The following is a 10,083-nucleotide window of genomic DNA, read 5'->3' on the forward strand; positions in this document are numbered from 1 at the left end:
CTTGATCTGTGTTCTACTATGGTGCTTTTAGTGTCTCAGCATACCGCAGCACGCGACATAGCTTTCCAGACGATAAGTACAACCGTTTCAGAGAGAAGAGCGGCCAATGTGACGATCTGGCTTTATGTCGATTCGATAACAAATGAGGAAAACGGACGGATTTCTAAGGTTTTTACTACATATGAACACTTCTCACATTCTCCCGTGCAAATCGGCTGCTAGTCCTCCTTTCATGCAGAATCATGAGGTCCTAGCTCATGTCCAAGGCACTAAAGCCAGCTAAAAAGTCAATAATCGATACCTAAAACTTGAATTGTTCTACTTCTTACTGGCTATTGCATCAACTTAGAAGCTTCATCTGTGTTCTACTATGGTGATTTTAGTGTCTCCGCATACCGCAGCACGCGACATAGCCTTGCAGAGGATAAGTACAACCGTTACAGAGAGAAGAGCGGCCAATGTGACGATCTGGCTTTAAGTCGATTCGATAACAAATGACGAAAACGGACGGATTTCTCAGGTTTTTACTACATATGAACACTTTTCACATTCTCCCGTGCAACTGGGCTGCTAGTCCTCCTTTTATGCAGAATCTTAAAGTCCTAGCTCATGTCCAAGGCACCAAAGCCAGCTAAAAAGTCAATAATCGCTACCTAAATCTTGAATTGGACTACTTCTTACTGGCTATTACATCAACGTAGAAGCTTCATCTGTGTTCTACTATGGTGCTTTTACTGTTTCCGCCTACGGCAACACGTGACATAGCTTTGCAGACGATAAGTACAACCGTTTCAGAGAGAAGAGCGGCCAATGTGACTATCTGGCTTTAAGTCGATTCGATAACAAATGACGAAAAGGGACGGATTTCTCAGGTTTTTACTACATATGAACACTTTTCACATTCTCCCGTGCAACTCGGCTGCTAGTCCTCCTTTTATGCAGAATCCTAAAGTCCTAGCTCATGTCCAAGGCACCAAAGCCAGCTAAAAAGTCAAAAATCGATACCTAAAACTTGAATTGGACTACATCTTACTGGCTATTACATCAACTTAGAAGCTTCATCTGTGTTCTACTACGATGCTTTTAGTTTCTCCGCATACCGCAGCACGCGACATAGTTTTGCAGACGATAAGCACAACCGTTTCAGAGAGAAGAGCGGCCAATGTGACGATCTGGCTTTAAGTCGATTCGATAACAAATGACGAAAAAGGACGGATTTCTCAGGTTTTTACTACATATGAACACTTTTCACATTCTCCCGTGCAACTCGGCTGCTAGTCCTCCTTTCAGTCAGAATCTCAAGGTCCTAGCTCATGTCCAAGGCACCAAAGCCAGCTAAAAGTTCCATATTCATTACCTAAAACTTGAATTGTGCTACTTCTTACTGGCTATTACATCAACTTAGAAGCTTGATCTGTGTTCTACTATGGTGCTTTTAGTGTCTTAGCATACCGCAGCACGCGACATAGGTTTGCAGACGATAAGTACAACCGTTTCAGAGAGAAGAGCGGCCAATGTGAAAATCTGGCTTTAAGTCGATTCGATAACAAATGACGAAAACGGACGGATTTCTCATGATTATACTACATATGAACACTTTTCACATTCTCCCGTGCAACTCGGCTGCTAGTCCTCCTTTCATGCAGAATCTTAAGGTCCTAGCTCATGTCCAAGGCACCAAAGCCAGCTAAAAAGTCAATAATCGATTCCTAAAACTTGAATTGTACTACTTCTTACTGGCTATTACATCAACTTAGATGCTTCATCTGTGTTTTACTATGGTGATTCTAGTGTCTCCACATGCCGCTGCACGCGACATAGCTTTGCAGACGATATGTACAACCGTTTCAGAGAGATGAGCGGCTTATGTGACCATCTGGCTTTAAGTCGATTCGATAACAAATGACGAAGACGGACGGATTTCTCAGGTTTTTACTACATATGAACAATTTTCACATTCTCCCGTGCAACTCGGCTGCTAGTCCTCCTTTCATGCAGAATGGCAAGGTCCTAGCTCATGTCCAAGGCACCAAAGCCAGTTAAAAAGTCAATAATCGATACGTAAATCTTGAATTGGACTACATCTTACCGGCTATTACGTCAACTTAGAAGCTTCGTCTGTGTTCTACTATGGTGCTTTTAGTGTCTCCGCATACCGCAGCATGCGACATAGCTTTGCAGACGATGAGTGCAACCTTTTCAGAGAGAAGTGCGGCCAATGTGACGATCTGGTTTTAAGTCGATTCGATAACAAATGACGAAAACGGACGGATTTATCAGGTTTTTACTACATATGAACACTTTTCACATTCTCCCGTGCAACTCGGCTGCTAGTCCTCCTTTTATGCAGAATCTTAAAGCCCTAGCTCATGTCCAAGGCACCAAAGCCAGCTAAAAAGTCAATAATCGATACCTAAATCTTGAATTGGACTACTTATTACTGGCTATTACATCAACTTAGAAGCTTCATCTGTGTTCTACTATGGTGCTTTTCCTGTTTCCGCCTACGGCAACACGCGACATAGCTTTGCAGACGATAAGCACAACCGTTTCAGAGAGAAGAGCGGCCAATGTGACGATCTGGCTTTAAGTCGATTCGATAACAAATGACGAAAAAGGACGGATTTGTCAGGTTTTTAGTACATATGAAAACTTTTCACAGTCTCCCGTGCAACTCGGCTGCTAGTCCTTCTTTCATGCAGAATGTAAAGGTCCTAGCTCATGTCCAAGGCACCAAAGCCAGCTTAAAAGTCAATAATCGATTCCTAAAACTTGAATTGTACTACTTCTTACTGGCTATTACATCAACTTAGATGCTTCATCTGTGTTCTACTATGGTGATTTTAGTGTCTCCACATACCGCTGCACGCGACATAGCTTTGCAGACGATATGTACAACCGTTTCAGAGAGAAGAGCGGCCAATGTGACGATCTGGCTTTAAGTCGATTCGATAACAAATGACGAAAACGGACGAATTTCTCAGGTTTTTACTACATATGAACAATTTTCACATTCTCCCGTGGAACTCGGCTGCTAGTCCACCTTTCATGCAGAATCTTAAGGTCCTAGCTCATGTCCAATGCACCAAAGCTAGCTAAAAACTCAATAATCGATACCTAAAACTTGAATTGTACTACTTCTTACTGGATATTACATCAACTTAGAAGCTTCATCTGTGTTCTACTGTGGTGATTTTAGTGTCACCGCATACCGCAGCACGTGACATAGCTTTGCAGACGATAAGTACAACCGTTTCAGAGGGAAGAGCGGCTAATGTGACGATCTGGCTTTAAGTCGATTCGATAACAGATGACGAAAACGGACGGATTTCTCAGGTTTTTACTACATATGAACACTTTTCACATTCTCCCGTTCAACTGGGCTGCTAGTCCTCCTTTTATGCAGAATCTTTAAGTCCAAGCTCATGTCCAAGGCACGAAAGCCAGCTAAAAATTTAATAATCGATACCTAAATCTTGATTCGGACTACTTCTTACTGGCTATTACATCAACTTAGAAGCTTCGTCTGTGTTCTACTATGGTGCTTTTCCTGTTTCCGCCTACGGCAACACGCGACATAGCTTTGCAGACGATAAGCACAATCGTTTCAGAGAGAAGAGCGGCCAATGTGACGATCTGGCTTTAAGTCGATTCGATAACAAATGACGAAAAAGGACGGATTTCTCAGGTTATTACTACATATGAACACTTTTCACATTCTGCCGTGCAACTCGGCTGCTAGTCCTCCTTTCATGCAGAATCTTAAGGTCCTAGCTCATGTCCAAGGCACCAAAGCCAGCTAAAAGGTCCATATTCAATACCTACAACTTGAATTGTACTACTTCTTACTGGCTATTACATCAACTTAGAAGCGTGATCTGTGTTCTACTATGGTGCTTTTAGTGTCTCAGCATACCGCAGTACGCGACATAGCTTTGCAGACGATAAGTACAACCGTTTCAGAGAGAAGAGCGGCCAATGTGACGATCTGGCTTTATGTCGATTCGATAACAAATGACGAAAACGGACGTATTTCTCAGGTTTTTACTACATATGAACAATTTTCACATTCTCCCGTGCAACTCGGCTGCTAGTCCTCCTTTCATGCAGAATGTCAAGGTCCTAGCTCATGTCCAAGGCACCAAAGCCAGTAAAAAAGTCAATAATCGATACGTAAATCTTGAATTGGACTACATCTTACCGGCTATTACGTCAACTTAGAAGCTTCGTCTGTGTTCTACTATGGTGCTTTTAGTGTCTCCGCATACCGCAGCATGCGACATAGCTTTGCAGACGATGAGTGCAACCTTTTCAGAGAGAAGTGCGGCCAATGTGACGATCTGGTTTTAAGTCGATTCGATAACAAATGACGAAAACGGACGGATTTCTCAGGTTTTTACTACATATGAACACTTTTCACATTCTCCCGTGCAACTCGGCTGCTAGTCCTCCTTTTATGCAGAATCTTAAAGCCCTAGCTCATGTCCAAGGCACCAAAGCCAGCTAAAAGGTCCATATTCAATACCTATAACTTGAATTGTACTACTACTTACTGGCTATTACATCAACTTAGAAGCTTGATCTGTGTTGTACTATGGTGCTTTTAGTGTCTCCTCACACCGCAGCACGCGACATAGCTTTGCAGACGATAAGTACAACCGTTTCAGAGAGGAGAGCGGCCAATGTGACGATCTGGCTTTATGTCGATTCGATAACAAATGACGAAAACAGTCGGATTTCTCAGGTTTTTACTACATATGAACACTTTTCACATTCTCCCGTGCAACTCTGCTGCTAGTCCTCCTTTTATTCAGAATCTTAAAGTCCTAGCTCATGTCCAAGGCACGAAAGCCAGCTACCAGGTCAATATTCAATACCTAAAACTTGAATTGTACTACTTCTTACTGGCTATTACATCAACGTAGAAGCTTCGTCTGTGTTCTACTATGGTGCTTTTCCTGTTTCCGCCTACGGCAACACGCGACATAGCTTTGCAGACGATAAGCACATCCGTTTCAGAGAGAAGAGCGGCCAATGTGACGATCTGGCTTTAAGTCGATTCGATAACAAATGACGAAAAAGGACGGATTTCTCAGGTTATTACTACATATGAACACTTTTCACATTCTCCCGTGCAACTCGGCTGCTAGTCCTCCTTTCATGCAGAATCTTAAGGTCCTAGCTCATGTCCAAGGCACCAAAGCCAGCTATAAGGTCCATATTCAATACCTAAAACTTGAATTGTACTACTTCTTACTGGCTATTACATCAACTTAGAAGCTTGATCTGTGTTCTACTATGGTGCTTTTAGTGTCTCAGCATACCGCAGTACGCGACATAGCTTTGCAGCCGATAAGTACAACCGTTTCAGAGAGAAGAGCGGCCAATGTGACGATCTGGCTTTAAGTCGATTCGACAACAAATGACGAAAACGAACGGATTTCTCAGGTTTTTACTACATATGAACAGTTTTCACATTCTCCCGTGCAAATCGGCTGCTAGTCCTCGTTTCATGCAGAATCATGAGGTCCTAGCTCATGTCCAAGGCACCAAAGCCAGCTAAAAAGTCAATAATCAATACCTAAAACTTGAATTGTACTACTTCTTACTGGCTATTACATCAACTTACAAGCTTCATCTGTGTTCTACTACGGTGCTTTTAGTTTCTCCGCATACCGCAGCACGTGACATAGCTTTGCAGACGATAAGTACAACCGTTTCAGAGAGAAGAGCGGCCAATGTGACGATCTGGCTTTAAGTGGATTCGATAACAAATGACGAAAACGGACGGATTTCTCAGGTTTTTACTACATATGAACACTTTTCACATTCTCCCGTGCAACTCGGCTGCTAGTCCTCCTTTCATGCAGAATCTTAAGGTCCTAGCTCATGTCCAAGGCACCAAAGCCAGCTAAAAGGTCCATATTCAATACCTAAAACTTGAATTGTACTACTTCTTACTGGCTATTACATCAACTTAGAAGCTTGATCTGTGTTCTACTATGGTGCTTTTAGTGTCTCAGCATGCCGCAGCACGCGACATAGCTTTTCAGACGATAAGCACAACCGTTTCTGAGAGAAGAGCGGCCAATGTGACGATCTGTCTTTAAGTAGATTCGATAACAAATGAAGAAAACGGACGGATTTCTCAGGTTTTTAATACATATGAACACTTTTCACATTCTTCCGTGCAACTCTGCTGCTAGTCGTCCTTTCATGCAGAATCTTAAGGTCCTAGCACATGTCCAAGGCACCAAAGCCAGCTAAAAAGTCAATAACCGATACCTAAAACTTGAATTGTACTACTTCTTACTGGCTATTACATCATCTTAGGAGCTTCATCTGTGTTCTACTATGGTGCTTTTAGTTACTCCGAATACCGCAGTACGCGACATAGCTTTGCAGACGATAAGTACAACCGTTTCAGAGAGAAGAGCGGCCAATGTGACGATCTGGCTTTAAGTCGATTCGATAACAAATGACGAGAACGGACGGATTTCTCAGGTTTTTACTACATATGAACACTTTTCACATTCTCCCGTGCAACTCGGCTGCTAGTCCTCCTTTCATGCAGAATCTTAAGGTCCAAGCTCATGTCCAAGGCACCAAAGCCAGCTAAAAAGTCAATAATCAATACCTAAAACTTGAATTGTAGTACTTCTTACTGGCTATTACATCAACTTAGAAGCTTCATCTGTGTTCTACTACGGTGCTTTTAGTTTCTCCGCATACCGCAGCACGCGACATAGTTTTGCAGACGATAAGTACAACCGTTTCAGAGAGAAGGGCGGCCAATGTGATGATCTGGCTTTAAGTCGATTCGATAACAAATGACGAAAAAGTACGGATTTCTCATTTTATTACTACATATGAACACTTTTCACATTCTCCCGTGCAACTCGGCTGCTAGTCCTCCTTTCATGCAGAATCTTAAGGTCCTAGCTCATGTCCAAGGCACCAAAGCCAGCTAAAAGTTCCATATTCAATACCTAAAACTTGAATTGTACTACTTCTTACTGGCTATTACATCAACGTAGAAGCTTGATCTGTGTTCTACTATGGTGCCTTTAGTGTCTCAGCATGCCGCAGCACGCGACATAGCTTTGCAGACGATAAGTACAACCGTTTCAGAGAGAAGAGCGGCCAATGTGACGATCTGGCTTTAAGTCGATTCGATAACAAATGACGAAAACGGACGGATTTCTCAGGTTTTTACTACATATGAACACTTTTCACATTCTGACGTGCAACTCGGCTGCTAGTCCTCCTTTCATGCAGAATCTTAAGGTCCTAGCTCATGTCCAAGGTACCGAATACAGCCAAAAAGTCAATAATCGATACCTATAACTTGAATTGTTCTACTTCTTACTGGCTATTGCATCAACTTAGAAGCTTCATCTGTGTTCTACTATGGTGATTTTAGTGTCTCCGCATACCGCAGCACGCGACATAGCTTTGCAGACGATAAGTACAACCGTTTCAGAGAGAAGAGCGGCCAATGTTACGATCTGGCTTTAGTCGATTCAATAACAAATGACGAAAACGGACGGATTTCTAAGGTTTTTACTACATATGAACACTTTTCACATTCTCCCGTGCAACTCGGTTGCTAGTCCTCCTTTCATACAGAATCTTAAGGTCCTAGCTCATGTCCAAGGCACCAAAGCCAGCTAAAAAGTCAATAATCGATACCTAAAACTTGAGTTGTACTACTTCTTACTGGATATTACTTCAACTTAGAAGCTTCATCTGTGTTCTAATGTGGTGATTTTAGTGTCTCCGCATACCGCAGCACGTGACATAGCTTTGCAGACGATAAGTACAACCGTTTCAGAGAGAAGAGCGGCTAATGTGACGATCTGGCTTTAAGTCGATTCGATAACAAATGACGAAAAAGGACGGATTTCTCAGGTTTTTACTACATTTGAACACTTTTCACATTCTCCCGTGCAACTCGGCTGCTAGTCCACCTTTCATGCAGAATATTAAGGTCCTAGCTCATGTCCAATGCACCAAAGCCAGCTAAAAAGTCAATAATCGATACCTAAAACTTGAATTGTACTACTTCTAACTGGATATTACATCAACTTAGAAGCTTCATCTGTGTTCTACTGTGGTGATATTAGTGTCTCCGCATACCGCAGCACGTGATATAGCCTTGCAGACGATAAGTACAACCGTTTCAGAGAGAAGAGCGGCCAATGTGACGATCTGGCTTTAAGTCGATTCGATAACAAATGACGAAAACGGACGGATTTCTCAGGTTTTTACTACATATGAACACTTTTCACATTCTCCCGTGCAACTCGGCTGCTAGTCCTCCTTTCATGCAGAATCTTAAGGTCCTAGCTCATGTCCAAGGCACCAAAGCCAGCTAAAAGTTCCATATTCAATACCTAAAACTTGAATTGTACTACTTCTTACTGGCTATTACATCAACTTAGAAGCTTGATCTGTGTTCTACTATGGTGCTTTTAGTGTCTCAGCATGCCGCAGCACGCGACATAGCTTTTCAGACGATAAGCACAACCGTTTCAGAGAGAAGAGCGGCCAATGTGACGATCTGTCTTTAAGTCGATTCGATAACAAATGACGAAAACGGACGGATTACTCAGGTTTTTACTGCATATGAACACTTTTCACATTCTCCCGCGCAACTCGGCTGCTAGTCCTTCTTTCATGCAGAATCTTAAAGTCCTAGCTCATGTCCAAGGCACCAAAGCCAGCTAAAAAGTCAATAATCGATTCCTAAAACTTGAATTGTACTTCTTCTTACTGGTTATTACATCAACTTAGATGCTTCATCTGTGTTCTTCTATGGTGATTTTAGTGTCTCCACCTACCGCTGCACACGACATAGCTTTGCAGTCGATATGTACAACCGTTTCAGAGAGAAGAGCGGCCAATGTGACCATCTGGCTTTAAGTCGATTCGATAACAAATGACGAAAACGGACTGATTTCTCAGGTTTTTACTACATATGACCACTTTTCACATTCTGACGTGCAACTCGGCTGCTAGTCCTCCTTTCATGCAGAATCTTAAGGTCCTATCTCATGTCCAAGGTACCGAAGCCAGCTAAAAAGTCAATAATCGATACCTAAAACTTGAATTGTTCTACTTCTTACTGGCTATTGCATTAACTTAGAAGCTTAATCTGTGTTCTACTATGGTGATTTTAGTGTCTCCGCATACCGCAGCACGCGACATAGCTTTGCAGACGATAGGTACAACCGTTTCAGAGAGGAGAGCGGCCAATGTGACGATCTGGCTTTAAGTCGATTCGATAACAAATGAAGAAAACGGACGGATTTCTCAGGTTTTTAATACATATGAACACTTTTCACATTCTCCCGTGCAACTCGGCTGCTAGTCGTCCTTTCATGCAGAATCTTAAGGTCCTAGCACATGTCCAAGGCACCAAAGCCAGCTAAAAAGTCAATAACCGATACCTAAAACTTGAATTGTACTACATCTTACTGGCTATTACATCATCTTAGGAGCTTCATCTGTGTTCTACTATGGTGCTTTTAGTTACTCCGAATACCGCAGTACGCGACATAGCTTTGCAGACGATAAGTACAACCGTTTCAGAGAGAAGTGCGGCCAATGTGACGATCTGGCTTTAAGTCGATTCGATAACAAATGACGAAAACGGACGGATTTCTCAGGTTTTTACTACATATGAACACTTTTCACATTCTCCCGTGCAACTCGGCTGCTAGTCCTCCTTTCATGCAGAATGTTAAGGTCCAAGCTCATGTCCAAGGCACCAAAGCCAGCTAAAAAGTCAATAATCAATACCTAAAACTTGAATTGTAGTACTTCTTACTGGCTATTACATCAACTTAGAAGCTTCATCTGTGTTCTACTACGGTGCTTTTAGTTTCTCCGCATACCGCAGCACGCGACATAGTTTTGCAGTCGATAAGTACAACCGTTTCAGAGAGAAGGGCGGCCAATGTGACGATCTGGCTTTAAGTCGATTCGATAACAAATGACGAAAAAGTACGGATTTCTCAGGTTATTACTACATATGAACACTTTTCACATTCTCCCGTGCAACTCGGCTGCTAGTCCTCC

The sequence above is a fragment of the Schistocerca gregaria genome, unplaced genomic scaffold, assembly GCF_023897955.1.
Source record: "Schistocerca gregaria isolate iqSchGreg1 unplaced genomic scaffold, iqSchGreg1.2 ptg000526l, whole genome shotgun sequence".
NCBI classification, from domain to species: domain Eukaryota; kingdom Metazoa; phylum Arthropoda; class Insecta; order Orthoptera; family Acrididae; genus Schistocerca; species Schistocerca gregaria.